General features: G+C 40.2%; 1 protein-coding gene across 4 annotated transcripts in view; it reads right to left on the bottom strand.

Moving 5' to 3' along the window:
* The window catches only part of THRB (thyroid hormone receptor beta), a 276686-nt gene that overhangs the window by 80934 nt on the left and 172661 nt on the right, over positions 1–23091 (bottom strand). The window lies entirely within an intron of this gene.

The following is a 23091-nucleotide window of genomic DNA, read 5'->3' as shown; positions in this document are numbered from 1 at the left end:
CCAACAGCTCAGATATGCAACTGAAGGGTGCCCCTCCCTTTCGTTTATTTAAAGCCTTCCCACAAATAACACATTTTGAAATATTATACGGCATTCACTTGGAGCCATTTCGCTTGGGCAAGGACCGTTAGAGCTTAGCATTTTATCAGTAGATCCTCAAACAATGCTTGGCACACTGTAACTAGAATTCTCAAAAAATTATTGTTTGAACGAATCACATACCCACTTCCAGCTTTATACTTCTATTCCGCTCTGTCCGGTGTACGGAGAAAGCTTGGCTCTCCCATTCAGAGGCTGAAGTTTGGATCCAAGCCAAAGAATGGGAGCGGATTCCTCAAGGTGTGTGTGGAGGTCCAGGTGGGCTCCATCCAGCCCCATCCCGGTTGGAACACTGTCTGCAGTGCCCATTCTGGCCTTGCCGTGGCAGTGAGATATCTGGTTGCCTCAAAACAGCCTTGCCAATAAGCTTTGCCAATAGGCAGACCGGGCCAGCTGAGGTTTTTGTTTCCCAGCTGCAAAGTCAAACAGGTGGGACTGCCGAGTGCTCCTAAAACTCTCATGGTCAACCTGAGCTGCACATACAAATCGCCTGGGCAGCTTCACAAAGTCTCAGTGCCCAGGCTGCACCCAAACCAATTAGTGTTTTGTAGCTCAGGCCTCAGTTTTGTAAAGCTGCCCAGGTGATTCGGATATGCTGCCAAGGTTGAGAACCACTGCCCTAAAGTGGCCTCTAAGATGGTATCCGGGCCGCCTCCCTATTCTGGTCTGGCTCCCTTCTGATCTCTTCTCTCATGGCGGTCAGAATGGTCCCCTGAGAATATAATTTAGTGCGTGGCAGTTGCAGCTCAAAACCTCGCCGTGGCTTCTATGATCTGCCCCACTGGCTTCTCTGTCGTGATCTCCTGCTTTTCACCCCATTTCAGCTTCACCAACCTCCTTGCTATTCCTCTAACATGTCATCTGTGCCCCCAGCAGAGGGTCTTTGCAGTGCTAGTGTCCAAGACATGCCCGTCCCGCAGACACTGCTCAGGTCGCTCTCTCTCCTCATGAGACTTGCAAACCTTAACTTCTTGGGGATGCCTACCTTCACCATCCCTGTCCGTCCGGACCTGCCAGCCCCTGTGCACCGGCCTTCCTAAGGCCCCTTATCCAGCTCCACCCTTTCTTGTCCCCACAGTATGCAGCATCTTTGAACCCACTGCACAGTTTAGTTCTGGTTTTGTTGTTGTTGCATATTGTTTCGTCTCTCTCTGCTAGGAGAGCAGCTCCTTGAGATCAGGGGCCTTTGGTTTGCTGACTACTGCAAGTTCTCAACCCATGTGTGGTACACAGGGAACCTTAATAAATACTTGTTAAATGACTAATGATGGTCACCTCGTAGGTGGTGGTAAAAGATACAACTGGAGGAGGGAAAGCTCAGTGATGCATGAAGAACATACATTTTCTCAAAAATAACAGATTTTGAGAGGATACTGATAATTTTTTTTCTAATTATAAGTCAAGAGATGGGATTGCCAGGCAATGTCTAGATTTAAAAAATCACTCTTATGTGATAATCACAAAGTGAATTAGTGGTTATCGAGGGCTGGGCAGTAGGGGTGAGGGCGGGAGGGGGATACGTGCAGGGACAGGGGTGACTACTAATGAGTATAAGCGTTCTTTTTGGGGGTGATAAAAATGTCCTAAAATGAGATTATGGTGATAGCTGTGTCACTCTGTAAATAAACTAAATCCACTGAATTGTACACTTCAATAGGTGAACTTTATGTAAATGATGTCTCAATAAAACTTTTATAAATGCACACTTCAACTTGAAGCATCATACAGAGTGTTAAAACTAGAACTAAAAAGAAACATAGGCTATTAATATTTCTTTTAATTTATTATGCACGAAATTTAAGTTAGATGGTCAGGATTAAGACTGGCCCTTTTATAAAATTGTATTTTTTATTTTTATTGACCTTTAGAGAAAGAGATGAAGGGTGTGGGTCAGAGAGAGAGAAACCCCAATGCGAGAGTGAAACATCAACCAACTGCCTCCTGCATGCCTCCTACTGGGGATTAAGCCTGCAACCCGGACATGTGCCCTGACCAGGAATCAAACCACCAACCTTTTGGTGCACAGGACAACACCCAACCAACTGAGTCACACTGGCCAGGGCTATTAATATTTCTTGTCAACTAGCTCAGACTATCAGGCAGCTGAAGTTTTAATGTATAGAACACAAGGTTTGGTCTGGTTGACACAAATTATTTGAAAGGTTCCCTTTGGATGAGTCTGAAATCCTCTCACACCTATTAGTAAGACACAAACACTTCTTATTAGAGATGAGACATTTCCTGAGTTAGATAAAGGTTACCTGGTTGTTCAGGAAATGAGAAGTTCTATTAATAATCCCTGATCCATTTGATTGAGGATATCATTCCCATCATTTTTACAGTTGAGTTCACGGGAATAAGCCCCACAAGTGAACCAGCTGGGTAGGAGTGTGTGAAAACAAATTGCCCTTGAGTCCCGACTCCTCACATGCTACCAGGCTCAATCCCATTTTGATGCTGCCAGAAAAGTTGATAATAAAGGGATTACCAATGAATACTTTCTTAATAAAAGAAAGGTGTTTTTCTTGAAAAGCCAAGAGATATATTTGGAAATTTAGGACGTCAGTAGTTGTTGAAAGGAAAGTTTTAGAATAGGACATGAGTTTGGTGTCAGGACAATTGGTTTCTGTGGGATAGGTTTCATGTTCTCTAAAGCAGAAGGTGAGGTTATCTGATGAAAAAAGTTGGCTGGCTGTCACTTACAAACCACCAAAAGCTGAGTGCCAGATTGCCACCTATTGCCCTTCATCTCCAAGTCCGCCCTTCTGTTCTCGGCTCTGTGATGCTGAGGTTGGGACCTTTGAAAGCTCTTTTCTTTCCTGGAGTCCCAGGCCAGAGGCTTTCTATTTGATTCTGCCAATAGGAGGCGCAAGAGGGCGACTGAAAGGTGAGAAGAGAGAAGCGCTTCTTACATCCCTGTCTTCTTCATGTCCCCCCCATGAGTGAGCATCTGCCAGCAGGGGCTGTTGGCTGAGCCTCCTGTCCCTTTTAGCATTTCCAGAAGCAGCCTCTGCATCCCTCAGAGGTTCTAGTGCTAACTGGTTGGCCCCCTTTCTGAGTGCCCCGAGCACCAGCTCTATAGGACTGTTCTCTGAGCTCCTGGATCCCTGTAACCCCATCTCTCAGGGTGACAGCTACTTCTTGCAACTAGGTGACCTCAGTGTTTCTCTACTTTTTGGTGCTCTAGTGCCCATGTAGTAACTAATTCCCCGCACTAAATCCAGTGTGAATTACCAGCGTCATTTCGTTTTCCTGCCTGGCATGTGGGTGGCATGCTTGCAGCATGTATCAATTCTTCACAACAGTGAGGCACCAGAAACAACAGCATTGTCTGCGTTCCACCCTGCTTCTGCTTAAGGGTAAGAAATGATGATTTCCAGCCAAGAACTGAGCACATATGAGAAATTATAACTCCATGCTGAAGAGTGGTAGAGTAGAAGGCTTCAAAAGGTCACATTTAAAAAAATTATTTTTTAAGCATAAAAATAACACCTGTCCACATGGAAAGGTTTGCAAACACAGAAAGTATAAAAGAAAAAAAAATTAAAACCTGTCCTAGAATTAACCACGAATATTTTGACATATTCTTTCAAACCTCTACGTATTTGAAAGATTATTTTTAACCAATGCGTGGTCTCTGGTATTTTCACACGACAAGATGAGGAACTCAGCTCTAAGAGGGGTGTGACCTTGCTTCTTCACAAGGAAGACTGGTCTTTTTTGCATCGGGACTGGATCTCTGTGGCAGGGGCTGCTGACCTGTGACCCAGAAACTAGACAACGGCCAGGGCTACAGGCTCCCATCTCTGGTATGTCTGTTATGCCCTCTCAGTTGGGATCATAGAGTAAGTAAGAAATCAGTACACGTTCAGGAGGAATGCTTCGTGCATTACGGGCTGGCTCCTGGGGTGAGTCTGTGAACATTTTGGGAGGAATACAGAGTACAGCAGTCTGCCCTGGAAGGAGTGGCACGTTAGGTCAGAGAGGCAGCAAGACACAGTGTTAAGTGAGAAAAAGAAACTGTCTATGTGTAGGTGACATCTATGAATACAAAGAGAAAGGAGAATGTGTAAATGTGTATACGGAGGATATCTACAGCTGGACCCACAAGAAACTGACATCACTGCTGGCCTATGAGGAGGAAACCTCATGGTTAAGGGGTGGGAGTTGCAGGAAGACTTTTACTACAGGCTTTCCCAATACATTTTGAATTCTCAACCACGTACAGAACTTAGTATCTGCTCCAAAGGATGAGATGGATATAATGCGATGAAGCAAAATATTGCATATAAAGGTGGAAAAATTTGAGGGAAAATTCAGAGACAAAGAGCACTTTACAAAATTGCTTTGAAGACTAAATGCAAACACACTGCGATAGTGGCATCAACGAAGTAATACAGCAAAGAAAATGAAGTGTAGAGAGGCCAGAAAACGTTCTTGACTTATAAGAAGGTGAAAATTGGTCTTTTCTTCTACTGAGTATGACTCTAGAGAACAAGGCTTATAAACTCCACTGCCCATGGGGGCTAGACATTCATTCATTCAACAGGTGTACATCACTGCCAGCTACCCACGAGGCACTGGGGACAGAGCAGAGAATAAACACAGGACAAAATCCTTGCCCTCATGAGCTTTCAGTCTAGAGCAGTGGTTCTCAACCTGTGAGTCTCGACCCCGTTGGGGGTCGAACGACCCTTTCACAGGGGTCGCCTAAGACCATCCTGCATATCAGATATTTACATTACAATTCATAACAGTAGCAACATTACAGTTATGAAGTAGCAACGAAAATAATTTTATGGTTGGGTCACAACATGAGGAACTGTATTTAAAGGGCCAGAAGGTTGAGAACCACTGGTCTAGAGGGAGATGGTACAGGCTATTAAAGCAACACATGTCACACAGAACAACAAAGAGCAAAGTGGAGAGGGAGTGCGGCTATACATGTGAGGTCATGGCGTCAATAATGGCGGTCAGGGGCGCAGGCCTGACAGTTTCCTTTGTAAAGGAGGCGACAGGTATACTGTTCCAGGAGGTGACTGTCACGTGGGTTGTGGGAACAGTTTAGCCAGATCTTCAGATTTTCCAGAGAATACCAGAAATCCAAACATGCACTTGAAATCTTCTGATTTTTGAATCCTGACTCAATTTTTAAATAAAACCACCATGTTGGCCAAATAAAACACATCTTGCTGGCCAAGGCTGGCCTGTGGGGCGGCCAGTTCAAATCTCTAAAGAAATGAGATTGAGTTTTAAAACAAACACATTGGAATTTGTAAGCCCTGTCATCTGATGAAGCTATGCATGTTTTCCATTTCTTCAAACGTTTATGGAACTCTTCACTGAAAACCAGTTGTCTCTGTAGAACCTTTCTTTCTATTTTTTTTTTCTACGTAAGAAAACCTGTATCTTTTGGACTTAAATATTGTTTGGACCAAATGTTCGGCTTGACCCCTGATTAATTCACCAGATTTGATTCTTCAAAACATTGGTTTTTTCTAAAAATCAGATTTACCCTCAAAAGGCTGAGGATGTGTTTAATAATAATAATATACTCTTGGCCTTGAAGGTTGTCCCAAAGAGGAGTTGCAAATATTTGGAGAAAGGGCAGTATTACTAAAATAAATACATTTCCTACTAAGATAACTGTTGAAGAGGATTGCACTTAAATGTGTAGGAGTCAACACAAATGGCCTCGCCTCATAGGCATTTAGTAAAAGGCTCAGTACTTTGGATTCAGTTGATTACTAGAGGGTGTATATATATGTGTGTTTAACAGCTCAATTCTTTGGACCTGATTGGATGCTATAAAGTAGTTTATCCTAGGGATCCTTGGCATGCATATTTGCCCAAACAGAGGTTTTGTGCCAAACACAACCAGAACATACAGCATTTTTATTTTCCTGTGACCAATGGCTTAGTTTCTGTGGTTGGCTAATGACATTAGTCATGTAGAATCACGGTGAGGAAGAATGCAGAGCTATTTATGACCCTGTGACAGCTTGGAGTTTCCTCTCTAACACATGTATGAATCAGAAGCCACAAGTTTGCATTTTAGTAATATTTGTGGTAGTTAAGAAACACACACTACACTTGTTATTGTTATTATATTCCCATAGAAATAGAATGTCCCTGGGAAGAGTATAAAAGCGGCATGGAGATGTCCACCAAGGTGCCAACCTCAACAACCCCACTGTTGTCAAATGCTTATGTTTCCCTTGCTCTTAGTTAATGGAAAATCTGCACAATATTCATCCCATCAGTCTAGTAGCTATGCTGAAGTATAATACCTTAGATCAAATACATCATAACTGTCCATCCATCTATTCACTCACTCTCCTTATCTTCCCTCCTCTCTCCCTTCCTCTTTCCATCTATTCTTTCATGAAATATGTATTGAGTGCCGACTACTGATCAACCATTGCTAGGTACACAACATAAAACAAAAATAATACACAGTATCTATTCTTATAGAGCTTAGTGCCTTTTGGGAGAGAACAGATATTTTATCAAGTGAATTATTCAATTTAATGTAAAATTATAGCTAAGTGTTATAAGGGAAAGGCTAAAAAGCAGGATTTGACTTAAGTCAAAGAAAGAAGTCTTTGTAGAAGACAGGATGAGATTCCTAGACAAAGAATGAGTAGGAGTTGCCCAGGTGGAAAGGGAGAGAAGGACAACCCCAAGCATAAAGATAGAATGTGCAAGGCTCATTCTGGAGCGGCGGTAGGGGGGGGGGGCGCCGGGGGGGGAGGGGGCAGGGAGCCTGGCCCATATAATCAGTGATAAAGGGCTGGTGCAGGAGGAGGAGTGAGAGTAGGGAGCTGGGGATGAGATGGGGCTGTGGAGGCAGAGAGGAGGCTAGCCAGGCTGGACCTTTTAGACCATAGACACGGTTTTATATGTATCCTAAGTTGAAGCCTCTTAAATCAAATGGAAATGATTAGATTTGCCTTTCAAAAAAATCACTGTGTGCTGAAAGAGTTAGAGGAAGTCTTCATTTGCATATAGAGAAATGGTAACTGGAGGTGGAACTTGACCTGGATGAGATTGCTTAAGGATTACAAATCAACCAAGAGAAGTCTGTATAATCAACATTTGGGGAAATCTAATATTGAAAAGTCAGGAGGAAAAAGTGAGCTAATGAAGGAATCAGATCAGCAGGTGAGCTAGGAGAGCCTGTGAGGTACAGAGAAGTCTTGGAGTGCTGTATGTCTTGGAATCCAAGGGAAGAGTATTATGTCAAGAAAGAGAGAGTGATCAGTGGTACTGAATGGTATGAGAGGTCTGGAAAATGTTCACTGCACTTAACAACATGAAGATCATCAGCGACTTTAGCAAGTGTTATCTGGTTGGTGAGAGGGCACCTGGAGCCAGATTAGACTGAAGACAATTGGGAGATGAGGACACAGACGGTGCAAATTGATGACACTTTAGGGAAGTTTGGCTGTGAGTGAGAGAAGAAATAGTTAGGAGTTAGCTTCAGGAGGTGTGTGGGTAAGTGGCTTAAAAAATATAAGGGATGTGAACAAGCTTAAAAACTGATGAGAAGGATGCAATGTGTGTGTGTGTGTGTGTATGTGTGTGTGTGTGTGTGTGTGTGTGTGTGTGTGTGTGTGAGAGAGAGAGAGAGAGAGAGAGAGAGAGAGAGAGAGAAGGATTGGCATTGAATCCTGAGAAGGGTTTCCATCCATCCAGAGAAGGAACAACTCTCCTATTGGAAGGGAGGAAGGAAGGAAGGGAGGAAGGGAGGAAGGGAGGAAGGAAGGAAGAGAGGGAGGAAGGGAGGAAGGGAGGATGGGTACTGATATAGGTGGGTTCATGAGTTTGGTGTCAGGACAATTGGTTTCTGTGGGATAGGTTTCATTTTCTCTAAAGCAGAAGGTGAGGTTATCTGATGAGAATAAGGGAGGACAAGGGGGTGTTAGAGGTCCTGAAAGATTACGAAGTCTGAAACAGTCATTACAGATGGTGGATGGTGGAAGAGTATGTTGAACAGAGACTCCTTTTTTAAAAATTGATTTCAGAGAGGAAGGAAGAGAGAGAGAAATATAGAAACATCAATGATGAGAGAATCATTAATCAGCTGCCTCCTGCATGCCCCACACTAGGGATTGAGCCTGTAACCTGGGCATGTGCCCTTAGTCAGAATCGAACCATGACCTCCTGGTCCATAGGTTGATGCTCAACCACTGAGCAACACCGGCCAGGCTGAACAGAGACTCTTAGTAGGACCTCCGGGCAATGTTGATGGCCGATTTGAGGCTGGTCATCTGAATTCATAGTAGCACCAATCGGCCCTGCTCACTGACATTGTTAACAGAGTTGGCAAAAGCCCTGGGCAGGAAGTTAGGAGCCTGGGTTATGGGCCATGACAGCCATAACTCTGTCATGAGACTCCGGGCACATCCGTTAGTTCCCAGGTTCTTCAACTTATGAAATGATGAGGTCAGATTAGATGCTACTCTTCCCAGTCTTAAACGTTCCTGGATGACCTCAACCTTCACAGAGAGGCCCCTTAGCTTATCAATATTATTCTGTTGATATTTTACGTTTTAATTTAAAAATGAAATGGAGCTTTATAAGATCTATAAAAAATGCATGCTTCACTGGAAAAAATGGAGCTTTATAAGATCTATAAAAAATGCATGCTTCACTGGAAAAAAGAAAACTAGATAATTTATATGGGTTGGCATATTTTTACTGCGCTGGTGACAATTCTACACAGGATCAGATAGTAAATTATTTACTATCTGAACAGGATCAGATAGTAAATTATTTCAGGCTTTTGGGGCCAAATCATCTCCTTTGCAATGACTCCACCATGCTGTGTCATGTGAAAGCAGCCACAAACAATGAATCAGTGAGCCCAACAAAACTGTACTTATGGGTTAGGTCTGGCTCTCAGACTGCGGTTTGCTGACCCCTGATCTAAATAGTGGATCACTCCAGTTTCTTTTATTGGGGGATATTCTTAACTGGCCCCAAGAGTGAAGCACTTTCTCCAGTTTACATGCCATGAATTATGTAATACGTGACACGCACTAACCAAGCAAGTGAATGCACGTTGGTATACACACACGGAGCATCTCCCACAATCACGATGAAGCCTTAAGAGTTATAGCCGAGGCCAACATTGAGCCGTTGGGTACTCAGCTTCTGCTAGCTCAGTTCATGGAACTCTGCAGTTGGGAGCTCAGTTATGTGGTTTGGCACCTCCAACCCAGAGCAAAATTTGTAAACCAGCGAGTGCACTGACAAGAAACTGACCGCTCAAAGGACCCTTCTATAGCTTTCTGACATTGAATTGGTGCAGTAAGTCAAAACCCTCTCTTTGTATTAATAATTTATTAACCACAGCGTTGGAGAGGTGTTCCTTTGAACAGAGCAGAGAGGGAGTTGAAAAGAAGGAGAAAGACAGCATGCTAGGAAGCAGGACTAGGCACCAAGACTGGGGCCTAGAAATCATTTGGGGGAAGATGAGAAACTTAAAAAGGGCACCCAGCAAGGCGGGCGACGCCTGAGAGCCAACGGGGTGGGAGGGTGCTGTCTGTCTGAGGCTCAGAGACAGGAAAAGGCTGAAGGGTCTGTTGCTTGGTTAGCTCCCCTGGGTGGGCCTGGTTTCAATACCAAAATAAACTTGGGAGAGCCAGAGGGAAGGAAGGAAAGAAACAAACAAACAAGAACTTCAGTTTACGTTTTCTCCCAACCAACAGTCCCGGCCCTGAACTGAGCTGCCTGAAACTCGAGTTCTTGTGTTTGCTGTCTAACCCTTTCCTGGATGGTTGCTTCATACACTAGATGGCTAATAATCTCACGTGTGCTTTGCTCCCCAGATAGACTAAAAGTGTGTGCAGGGTCATCTCTTGCTTGTGTTGAGTTGTGTATAGGTGCATCATTATCATAAATACTAATAACTCTCAGTCCATCACAAGTCCTGTGATTAGTAACTTTTAGGCTGTACCTAGGCAGCAGATATGATTCTTCTTCTTATTTTTTTTGACAGGATGTAACTGAGGCATAGAGGGGCTAAAGAATTAGAACTAGGTTACTAGTAAGTAGTAAATCCAGAATTCTAACCAGGTCCTACTGACTCTTGGACCCCAGCTGTTCGCTTCTCAGAAGTTCAATACCTTTCTAGACGTTAGAGTTGGAAAGAACCCCTCCTTATTTTGAGATATGAAAAGGCCACAGAACCACTGGCTGAAAATCTAACTTGGCCCCCTGATGCTTCCTTCATGGTCTGACTGCAAAGTCCCATGCTGTTCAAAGTATATCCAATAACTCCCCTATGTATACCCATCAAAAATAGAGGGTGGGACCTGGCTGGTATGGCTCAGTTGGTTGAGCGTTGTCCTATGTACTGAAAGGTTGGTGGTTCGATTCCTGGTCAGGGCACATACCCAGGCTGTGGTTTGATACCTGATCGGAGTGTGTATGGGAGGTAAATTCTCTCTTACATCCATGTTTCTCTCTCCCTCTCCATTCTTCTCTCTCTAAAATCAATAAAAATAGAAAAAGTATATTAAAAAAATAAAGGGTGAACAATCAGTCACCCTCAATTTATTTTCTGATACTGAAAGGCAGGACTATGTGATCTTGGGACTTTTCCTACACAAAGACAAAGTGGCCAAGATGAACGATTGAGGAGTCACTTAGATCACCAGGAACACGAGGTAAAAAAGTGCCAGCATGTTTTAAAAGAGAAACAAGTGGCACATTTCAACGATGGTATGGAAAGGGGTGAGCTTCCCTAAGATTAGAGCAAAAAAGTTAATGTAAAAGTGAAAATGAGGACACCATTAGTGCTCAGCCACGAAGCTGACGAAAGCAGAAATGAATTTGTTCTTAACGGCATATGCCTCTTTGACAAAAGAGGAACTTATCACCTTAAGACTCCTGGGAACATTTGTTTTGATTTGTTTGAGAGGGCCTAGCTTTGAAAAGTAGAATTAATAGCAGCTTTTAGTCCAAGTTTTCCACAACAAAGCACTACAAAATGGGAATTGGCTTTTTTTCTTATTTTCCTTCAAAAAAGAAACTTAACTCCCAGAAGTTATTTTCCATATCAGAGACTAGAAGGTTTTTTTTTTTTTTACCTATATCAAAAAAACTCAGCATTTGAAGTAAGCTCTTCTATTTAAAGTTAAATGCAAAAGAATTCAGCCATAGGTCTAAATGATTTGGTTTATTTTCATTAATAAGCCCTCGATATTCATCTATTCTATACAAATAAGTAATTAAGCTTTTAGGACAGCTTTAAGCTATGATTCCTATACCATACAATTTACCTATCTAAAGTGTATACTTCAGTGGATCCTAGTATATTCACAGATATATGCAATCACCACCGCAGTGGATTTTAGAACATTTTCATCATCTCAGGAAGAAACTCCATATTCTTTAGTTATGATTCCCTCCTCTCCCCCAATCAACCAGTCATCTACTTTCTGTCTCTATAGATTAGCCTCTTCTGGACATTTCACATGAATAGAATCGTACAGTATGTGGCCTTTTGTGACTGGCAAGTTTTTGTTTAAATAGTGATTTTTTTCCAAAGAGGAAAATATGGTGGGCATGGGAGGAAATGAAGAGATAGTTCTTTCTGGGAACTCTGTGGGTGCATAGTTTTGCTCTGACTAGTTTGCCATCTGACTAGTCTGGCAGCCCTGGCATATGTAGCACCGGGGACTTGTGAACTGCACGATGGTGGCAAGATTGCAGACCTGGCTCTTTCACCAAGCTCTCCTTGTATATATTACTATCTACACTAACGGTCATCTTAAACTTGACATGTCCAAAACTAGGTTATAAACCTTCCTGGGCCCCCCTAAAACATTCCCAACAAACAATCCTGTTCCACCCTCTGTTTTCCTCATCACCGTGAACGAAGATTCTAAATGATTCAGACTCAAAACACTCTTCTCACCTCCATTATTACTATCATCATCTCTCTCCTGCAAATTAGGGAGCATTATCTCTCCTGGACTATAAGAGCTTGGTCTTACCGCTTTCACCTCTGTCCTCAATATTTTATTCTCAACACGCAGCCAAAGGTGATCCTTGTAAAACATAAATTATATCACATGGCTCCACTGGTCGAATCACATATCAGTTTATTTCACCCCTTCGCACAAACCCTACAATGGTTTCCTAAAACAGTCTGGATAAAGACCAAAGTCCCTCATGACCCCTGGTTTTATCTCCTGCTGTTCTTCCTATTCACTCCACTCCTGTCTTCACCTCCTTGCTGTTCCTCAAACACACCAGCTTGCTCCTGCCTCAGGGCCTTTCAATATACTCTCTCTGAGAAGCTCTTCCTCCAGATATTGTTAAAGATCTTATCTCCATCTTTTTCAAATGTTTGCTCAAATGTTACCTTTTCAGTAATATTTAACTAACCACCTATTTAAAATCATTCCCCCTTTCCTACTTTCGCTCCATAGAGTTTTTCACCTTCTAATATACCACATAATTTACTTTTTTAAAAAAATATATTTTATTGATTTTAGAGAGGAAAGGAGAGGGGAAGAGAGAAACATCAATGATGAGAGAGAATCATTGATTGGCTGCCTCTTGCACGCCCGCACTGGGGATCGAGCCCGAAACCCAGGCATGTGCCCTTGGCCGGAATCGAACCTGGGACCCCTCAGTCCACAGGCCGACACTCTATCCATTGAGCCAAACCAGCCAGGGCCATAATTTACTTTTAAAATATTATTTATTGCCTATTTCTCTTCCACTAGATTATAACCACTATAAGGACAGGATTCCCCCCCACACCCCTATTTTGTTCATTGCTCTGTATCCAGCATCCACAAGAATGCTGGGCACATAGCAATTACTCTATATATTTATTTGTAGAATTTATTTTTTAAGACTTCTTTTACCCAATGTAGATGGTGGGTTAAAAATAAAAATTTCTTCTAGAGTATCTGGGCCTAGAATTGAAAGACAATGAATATTATATAGAGTTTGATATAGAGGAGCAAAGCATTCCATTATTAGTTTCAAACATAATAGAAGATGATATTTCTCTTCAGCTATTTTATGACTTCCAGCCATTTATGTACAACAACTTTGAGTAACTGTCATTTTTGGCATTCTGCCAATCCCAACTCGCCTGCTGGACTGTTTCCAATTTCCTTTTCTCTCCTTTCCTTTTCTTCTCTCTCAACAGCTGCCATGCATTGAGTGTGTACGCCAGACACTTTGCACACATTATTTCATTTAATTGTTATAAAACTACTGCAAATTAGGGAGCATTATCTCTGTTTATCAAGTGATGGGACAGATGCACAGAGAGGTAAACTGACTTGTTCAAGATCACATAGCTAACAAGAAAGTGAAAGGAAAATTTTCACCCCTTCTCCCAAGCAGACACTTTAAAAATGATATTGTGATGCTATGAATATGCATAATAGACTAACACATCCAATTTCCTAGCATTTAAATTTAGCATTTTACCTTCAATTATTTTTGAAGATGAAACTGGGCATGATTTCAGGATACATTTTAAGTCATTCCTGTTTCAGGTGGATTAAAATATACTAATCTGGTAGCTGAAAATCAGTAAGTCTCAGGTATTTGACACTTGGAGAACCCCCCAAAACAAAAAGCCTGTCCTTACAAAAAATAAAGCCAGACTTAGTGCCTTTAGTAGTAATATCATAAAAGCCCACAAGAGGGCAGTCCCCCTCACAGCAGAAGGGCATCACAGCTGTTAGGTGGGTCCAAGGAAGTGATGGTATGGGTGCTTACCTCAGCACCCATACCATCAATCAGAGCCATTATTTTATTACTAGTGACCCGGTGCACGGATTCATGCACATTGAAAGGAAATTAATTAGAAGAAATATTTTAATATCACTATTCGCCCTTTCTCTATAAAGAAGTGTCAACCAAATTCACAATTGACAATGTCATATTGAAACACACACATGTGATTGGCGCCAGCAAGAGCTTTATATGTATCTATCGTGCATGCACAAGTCAACTTAGCCTTTTATAGATATAGAATAAACCTGCTTAATTAGACCTGCTTCCTGATCTAGCTAAACTTTTTCTAGTCCACTGAAGCAGCCCAACTTCTCTTTCAGGTAATTGTCAGCAACGCAGCAGTAAATATCAACATGAAGCAGATTATTATTGTAGATCACACAGGGAGAACAAAGGGTAAAATATTTAACTGCAGCAGTGTTTGACTATATTCTGAAAAACCTGAAGTCATTTTTAAGGTCCACCATTTCTTGCTTCCTTTCAGTCAGGTTAAGTTTCTAAACTTTCTAAATCTCCGTTTTCCAGCTAATGAAAAGAAAATAGGATCTATCGAGTCTCCTATCTACCTATTCTAGGACTTCTGTGAAGATCAAATGAGATGAGGCATGTAAAAATGCTTCACAGATATTTGGTTACAGTGTAAAATGTTTGCACCTGGCTATAAAGCAAGTCGTGTTCCTGGGCTGAAGAAACTCCAAGGAGGCTAGTAGCTAGGGAGAGGAAGCCAGGGGTTGCTATGTGACATCATTACCTGGTGCCCACAGCTACCTTTTTCCAGGTTGGGCTGGGCTGTGGGTCGCATTTTGCACCATGGGGTATCAGCAGCATTGGCTGCGATTTGGTGGGCTGTTGCTCTGGGGTAGTGGTGTGGCCTGTGTCCCACTTGGGGGCCGAGTTGTTGGTTTGTCGGCACCAGGTCCGTGGTGCCGTTTCTTTTTAAATGGCCAGTGTGCATCATGGCAGCTCCTGCGTTGAGCATCTGCCCCATGGTGGTCAGTGCACATCATAGCTACCGGTCGGACGATCGGGTGGATACTTAGGCTATTATATATAGATTATTATTTTATAGAACCATTATTAAGATACTTTTAAGTGGTGTAAAGTACTATGAAGGAGATAAAGTAGAATAATGGAACAGAGAATAACTTGAGGGAAAGTTAATGAGAACATTGGCTAAGCAGAGAACTAACCCTTGAACGAGAAAGTGCCAACTCTGAGTAGATTGGGGGAAGCATGTTACATATCAAGAAATAGCAGGGTCCAAGTGGAATATGATCTTTGCCTGTGTGAGGGACAGAAAGAGAGGTCATTGTCATCAGAACATAATGAAGAAGGAGGTAAACAGGGAGGTGCAGAAGGGCATCTGATCATGCAAGTGACACAGCTGGGATTGGATCCTATGTATTTCTGACCCCAGAGTTTGTGCACTGAATCACTATGCTACTCTGAACTCTGTAGAAAAATCCAAAGGGCACTGATCAAGGCAGTAAAAGTGATACTTTTTTTTGAAGAAATTTAGAAAATGCCTCAGTGGCTTTCATGAAATAATTCATCAGAATTCACATGATTTTAGACCTTGAATTTATGGTGAAACAAAACAGTAAGATACATATACCTAAATTTATTCAAAATGTGATGTCCCAAGAATTCATCTGGTGCAAGATTTTTCTTTATCTCCCTTATCTGTTTAATAATCAAGGTTTATAATGGTTATTACTGACATATTTTAAAGGGAGTACAACCAAAGATTTGCATAGAAAGATGTTCATCCTAGCATTAATGTTTATAAAAAATATAAATAAATGTTCAGCAATAGGAGATTATTTGAATACATTAGCATGCTTCCAAATGATTAAAATACTTTTCCAAATATTATAGGCTACGTTAAATGCTCACAGTGTACTGTTAGAGACAAAACAAGCAAGAAACTAAAAACCATATATGAAGTGTGAATTCAAATTCTAAAAGCTATACACAGACAGGCAAAGTACTAAAACACACCAAAATATTATGAGTGAATGCCTATGTATTCTTTACAATGCTTTTCTGTATTAAATTATTTTTCAAAGAATGCATTATTTTATAATCATAAAATAATTAAATTAAATATTTGGCATGGCAATTTTTATCTTCATTTAAAACTTTTCAAAATCTGGGCAGTGTTGTTATTTTTTTGATAGAAACTAATGTGGTTTTTGAGATGATAGGGAGAAAGATCATTGTGTGACATTAGATCACGGTTCTCCTTCCTTTAATAGTTAATGAATGAACAAAACATATATTAAAATAGTATAAATCAAAATAAAAAATTCTCATCAACTACAAAACCAAAAGAGAGTATCATTCCATATCCTCATCTTAAAAAGTGTTGGCCAAAGGATTAGGAGTAGCGGGCAGGAACCCTGTAATTTGCATCCCTTCACTGCTGAGATATTATGGAGGAAAGAAGGTGAATAGGCTGAATTCAGAGACTCTAATGATATCTCTAGAGTTGGAAAGTAGTGAGCTAAGGGAGGTGAAAAGGTAGCCCTGGGAAAAGTCAAGAAAAACACCTTAGAAAATACTAGTTCTTATGTATGATCATAGGGCATTGGCAAATTGGGGAATGAGCTGAAGACGATAGCCATGGGACCCGCTGCAGCTGGTGAGGAAAACCTGGTTTGTGATACCTAATGAGAGTTAGAAGAGGGAGCTACCCCAGCAAAGGCAACCTGCTGCACCGGTCCTTCCCCATTTGCATTTCCTTGCTTTAGAAACGAGATTGGGGGCTAATACTCAGCCCACAAACTGTACTCAGAGAGAAAAACAAAAGATTTTAAGATGTTGTGGGGCATATGTCAAGAAAAATCCACCTATACTCTAGTAAAAAGAAGGTCTGGGCAGAGCTTCCTCTTCAAGAATGAATGAGATTAAAAGAGACACCATGTACCAATGGAAGGAGGTGGGGTGATAGAGAGATAGAGACAGAGAGATCATAAGAGAGAGAGAATAGTTCAGCCCATGAAGAAAATATAACCCAAGAAAATTTTAAAAATTTTCTGAGTACTCAATTTACAACAAGAGATTAAAACAAATGTATAAAAGAATAGAGTAACAAAAAGGGAGATGGCAGAACAAAGCAAACAAACAGAACCAAAATGCCACTGTTATAGAAATAAAAATATTGAAACAGCAAGGAATAAAAAGTCAAAATAGTAAGAAGAAAGACTTCATAAAATAGTCAATGGAGGGAGAAGAGATAAAGTTTATAGCAGTTAGGTAAGTGGCTAGAGTCAGAGATGAAAGACAAAAGAACATAAGGATAATTGGTGTTTCCAGAGACAAGAAATGTAAAAAAATAAAAAAAATTGCAAAGGTGTAATACTGGAAACTTTTCCAGAAATGAAAGAAGACTTTAATCTGATCAAAAGGACATGCAATGTCCCAGGAAGAAATTGAACAAGAATGATAGACCAAGAGTCATATCGTAGTTAGATTACGAACTTCAAGGTGAAAAAATAATCTTTTAGTCAACAAGACAGAAAAAGAAAGTTTCCCGTAAGTTTGGCCAGCCCAAGATTTCTACACTATGACATCCAACCTCAAGGGCAATGGGGTAATTGTTTTCAAAGTACCGAGGAAAAGCAAGTGGACCCAGCTAACATCGGTGAGATATAAAAGACATGCATTCTAAAAGGTGGGGGGACTTAGGGAATTAAAGCACCCCGGAGTGCTATAATTCTTGAAAACAAAAAACCAACACAAAACAAAAACAAAGCAAAAACACTTCACAATGAAATTCAGCCAAAAACCGAGATTAGAGAAGCCAGGGTGAAAGGGCCATTGGTGAGCACCACCGGTTTACACATAGAGTATGCCTAAACAATCAGCTAAAGTTGTGTTATAAATCTTGACAAAGTAAAAATAACATAACTAACAAAAGCTGAAAGAATGGGAAAGGTAAAGTGGGGAAAATGCAATTCTTCCTTTTTTTTAAATTGGTGTAGTTAATATTATTTAGAATGGAGGCAATGAAAAAAGGAATGCTCTCATTTTAATTTAAAAAATGTTTTCATTTCGTAGGGATCTTTGAAATCTAATATCCTTTGGGTGAAGAAACATTTAGCCAAAATTCAGCAATTTCTTCAGTTTCTTTTCAGATAAATTCAAGTAAAATTGAATTTAGCACATTTTAAAGTGGCATTTATAATGTGATGACATATTTATAAAATTACTTCCATGCATCCATCCTTCCTTTTTCCTTTCCTCCAACTTTGTACATATGCATGGAGAAATAATATAGAAAGAACGTTCTCCAAATGTTAGTGCTGTTTTTTTTTTCTGGATGATAGAATTTGGAATTATATTCTGCATTATTTCTTATATTTTTCTGTTATATTTAAATTTTTATAGTAAATGCTATATTCTATTACATAAAAATGTAGACAATATACATTAATATAGTATACAAGCAACATTCTAAATATAAGAAGTAGAGTACTTTCTTATACACTCTAGCACTGGCATGTGACGCCAGTTGTGGGTAGGCACTGCTGGCCATCCAGGCAGGCACGGCCCATGTCCTCAGGACATTGTACAGTGTGTGGCAGTGACTTAGTCCCCAGAAGGACACAGAATTAAGACAGTATTGACATTTTGCACCAATGACTGTCTTAGTCATTCCTCCACAAGTATGAAATGATGCTTTCTTGCTAATGAATGTTGTTGATTTGACTTAAAGTAATGGAAACATGTAATGTGAAAGAAGACAGATTAAATTCTTAAGGATTTACTAATGTTATCTCCACGAAAAGGTCAACACTGCCCCTTAGTCAACAAGGGCAGAAGTTCCCACAGCTTACTGAAATGGATAAATATATATACAGGGTGTTCCAAAAAATGTATACACACTTTGAATAATTATAAAGGCAGTATTTATTAAAATACATCTCATTTTCAAAATGTAATAGAATCTATAGATGATTAATATATATACATTTTTTGGGACACCCTGTATATATTTCTTGTTTTGATCAATTTCTTATGTTTTTGCTTTATATATTAAATTCATAAATGAATTTAAATATAAGAAATATGGCAAAATATAAAAAACATATTTGAATTTAAATATAAGAAATAAAGGCCAAAAAATATATCACTTAAATTATTTCTGATTAAGGGTAACAACATCAGCTTTTGTGTTCCATCTCTAGTTTATTCACCTTGACAAGAAATTTGAGCAGAGGTGTTCATTATATTAGTAAGAAGTTGAGTGTAAAATTCTTTTTTGATATAAAGATTAGTGATTTATACAAGTATAATTTTGGTTCTTATTTGTTTTTTTAAAAAATTATTTTCTTCTAAAACTATTATTTATTTTATTATTATTTTTTCAACATTGAATGTATCTCAGCATTGGTAAATTCAACAATGCTATTTAACTTCTTACAAATGGATGGTATTTACTAAGATTGGGAAATGGAAAATAAATTATTTTTAAAAATGTGATCATATAGATCAGAATTTGATATTTTGGAAACATAAATGATAACAGATGGTTCCACTGAAAATGGCAAAAAAAATTTTAAACTGCAACTTTAAGGCAGTATTGCATCTTTGTTTTTAACAAATTGTCTTGTTTCCTATCTTTAAAAAACAAACAGGCCATTAAAAGCATGCATGATGTTCTAGACACTTAACCAGGTTTATTACAGGATAGGGTACAATTTTATTAAACTTTAAACACATTTTAATGAGCTACAGGTACAGTTTGTTCTGCAAAGTTACAATGAATTACTCATTCCATGACTCACTTCAGAAATGCAATACAAGTGTTGGGTCAGAGATGAACTGGAAATCCCATCCAATTATCAAAATAACAAGAATGTAAAGGCATCCAGCTGCCATTCAATCAAAGGAACCTGCAGTCTTGGGCGCTAACATTATAAGCATCTATCTATAATGCCATTACTCAGGCTGGTTAGAAATTAGATACTTCCTACCCCTTCCAGCTGGGGCTTATTAGAAGCATTGCTAGCATCTGTGCAATTCTTGCAAGGTTCTGAAAAGGAACTGAATTAGCAGGGAATGATGGGTCCATTAATCAGGACACGGAGACTTAAGTCAGAGAGTTTCCTGGAAATGGCACTGGACTGGGATTGGCTGATGTGAAGTCCAGCCTCACCCCTGTCCTGGACCAGGCGGAGCTTTCGCCCAAGTCTTCCTGCCCTTTGAATATCTTGGTAAATGTAGAGGCTCGACTAGTTTATTTCTAAAGTTATTTCCTAGCCTAACATCATTTGATTATTAAAAACATGGGTTTTCATCTAGCACAGAAATGTTTTGAATTCTACCAACGTGGGACGCCTGACAAGGTTCATTCATATGATTCAAGAGTGTTGAGAAGGCTTTTTTTTTTTTCAGAATACCTTTTCCCAGGATGCTCTGGTCTAAGCAATTTTTCTTTTAGACATACACTTTCAAAGTGTATAGCCCTCCCTAGGCACGTGCAAATAATAACTCGACACTGTTTCCTCTGAGTAAATGCTTTACTGGAAACTTTAATTTATTAGTATATTTGTATGTTATGATCTGAGTCAGTAAAAAGTTCTAAAAGAGGATATTCAGTCCTGCAATTCTCTCTTACAAATCAAACCATCTTTAAAAAACAACAACAACAAACAAACAAACAAACAAACAAAAAACAGGGCATTTTACACTCTACTTATATCCACGTGGCTTATGAAAATGCCAAATACATCAGAACTTGTTCTTTTTTTTCCTATCCTACCTCCCAAGATTTGCAGCTCTAGAAAAGTAGACACAAGACGGCGGTGGAGACAAGACTTGGACTTCTCTGGAATATTCATTGCTGATTTTGGCTAAATTTGGAAAGCGGATGGCTACCAAGCCAAGGAATGAGGTTATTAAAGCACTTTGACAGGGCAAAGGTTGGGATTCTCATATCCTTAGGAAGCAGCACTCTGAACGTATTGGGGAGAAACACAATTTTCTCCCAAATTTTCTCAAATAGAGGTTCTTAGAAGAAAAGAAACCCACTGGGCCACCTTTGAATAGCAGGAAGCCTCTAATCTTATCAGAATTAGTAAAAAAAAAAAAAGTAACTTTCAAGTCCAAATAGATGTCCTGCATATTCCTACAGCCTAATTTCTCAATCAATTACACAACTGTTTGTCTCATCATGTACTATGTGTCCTATGACAACAGCACTTTTTTTTTTAAAAAATAAGCTTTTTAAAAAAAATTTGTTTTATTGCTTAAAGTATTACACAGAGTATTACATATGTCTCCTTTTTTTTTCTCCCCTTGACCTTCCCCTGGCTAATTTAATAGTCAGGCTGCAGGCATGCAGGCTCCAGAGAATTTTGTTTCTCAGTGTAAAAGTTGAAGGGCAACATACTTATCACATGGTAAAAGATGTCAAGAAAAGAGTAAAGGTCTCAAGTTAATGTTTGTATTTTAGTTCAAGATCTTTAAATAAAGATATACATTCTAATACATAGGCAAATTATAGAGTACTTATGTTCAAAGCACAGCTAATACAAATAATAATATTCACTTTTATATTTCAAGTGGTTTGTAAGTGTGAGTCTAATGCAATGAAAATTTTCTGGTAACGTCTTGTTCACAGATAGTGGGGGAGCTTGAGTTTAAAGTTGAGTTTAAAGTCTTCACTATTTAGATATCCTCCAGTAGTAACTACATCATTTAGTTATCGCATTGGAATTTTTTAAGGGGATAGATCATCATGAAGATGCCCGGCATTCAAGTTGTTCAACAGTAAGATTCTTTGTTGTTTTATCCATTTCATTGTTTGTAGTTTTAAAGCTTCTCCCCCTTTCACAATGAAAGCTATGGGAAGCCCAGTAAGTAAAACAGATTCACTCAGAGAAGCATTTATTACAGATGGAGAAAGGGGTGAGGGAGAAAGAGGAAGTCTGGAACCTCACCTGCTCCCCCTCTGCCCACCTATGTCAGCCTCCACAGGAACAGCCGGACCTCCTGGGGTTCTCTGTAGCACCCCTTTGTTCTCATCTCCCGGGAGCTTATCAGAAATGCAGAATCTCAGGGTCCACCCAAGACCTGCTGAATCAGAATCTGCCAGCCATTTGCATGCACCTTGGAGTGTGATAAGCACTGGCCTAGAAGAGTGAGAGAGATTTCATACAGAAAAGGAGACCAAGTTCTACACCACTGATTCGCAAATTTAGCTGCAACAGAATCACCTGCAGGGCTTGATAGAACACAGACTTCTGGGATTCCACTTGCAGAGGTTCTGATTCTGGGATGGTTACCCGAAATTTTTATTTCTAATAAGTTTCCAGGTACTACCCTCAGAGAACCATTGGTCTATGCCAGTGGTCGGCAAACTAGCCCCTTGAGTGTGGCTCTTCCACAAAATACCACGTGCGGGTGCGCATGTACAGTGCGATTGAAACTTCGTGGCTCTTGCCACGGGGCCAAAGAGCTGCATGTGGCTCGCGAGCCGCGGTTTGCCGACCACTGGTCTATCCTATTGTATCTTTACTTCCTACCTCTCACCTTCCACCTCCTCCCTTATTCACTTCCATTGCCTGCCTTCTCATCTGTTTCTCCCCTCCCCTCCTATTTTCCCCTTCCTTTCTTTCTCCTTCCTTCCCCTCCTCTCCTCTTTCTCATCAACTGGGGGGACAACAGGGTGAATACTTAGTTTCAACTTGTGGTAGCTATTCATTTCTCACCTCCTTTAAGGCTCTGAGGGTTAAAAAGTGATGTTCACCAATCTTTCCCCCAGGTGCTGTCAGTTCCTTAGGTTAGATCAAACCAGCACACAAATATCTATAACATAATATAGGAAAAGATAAATGCCCTAGTAGTTATCCTACTAGGAGGAGAGGACCAGCTACCATTTGTGTGAATTCTTCGGTTAGGACATTGTATCTCTAAATATATTTTTGACAAACTATCGTACAATCTACTTATAATACAATGTAGGGAGGAACACAGGTCACAGCTAGTTCAGATGGAAGGGGTCCTAGGGAGAAGGAAGGGAGCACACAGTGACCTCCTTGGCTAGTGGACACTTAGCCATGCCCAACCGGAGATACTCTGGCATGGAGCCAAAGCACGTCCTTTAAATTTCCTTCTCCCACTGGGTACCAATGCTCCAGCTCAACCGATGGTCACATACCAGACCCACCACAACCTTCTTCTAGAATAAAGTGTAAATTACAA

The sequence above is a fragment of the Myotis lucifugus genome, unplaced genomic scaffold (assembly GCF_000147115.1).
Source record: "Myotis lucifugus unplaced genomic scaffold, Myoluc2.0 scaffold_39, whole genome shotgun sequence".
NCBI lineage: Eukaryota > Metazoa > Chordata > Mammalia > Chiroptera > Vespertilionidae > Myotis > Myotis lucifugus.
The sequence above is the reverse complement of the archived record's forward strand: the minus strand, read 5'-3'. Positions and strand labels throughout refer to the sequence as shown.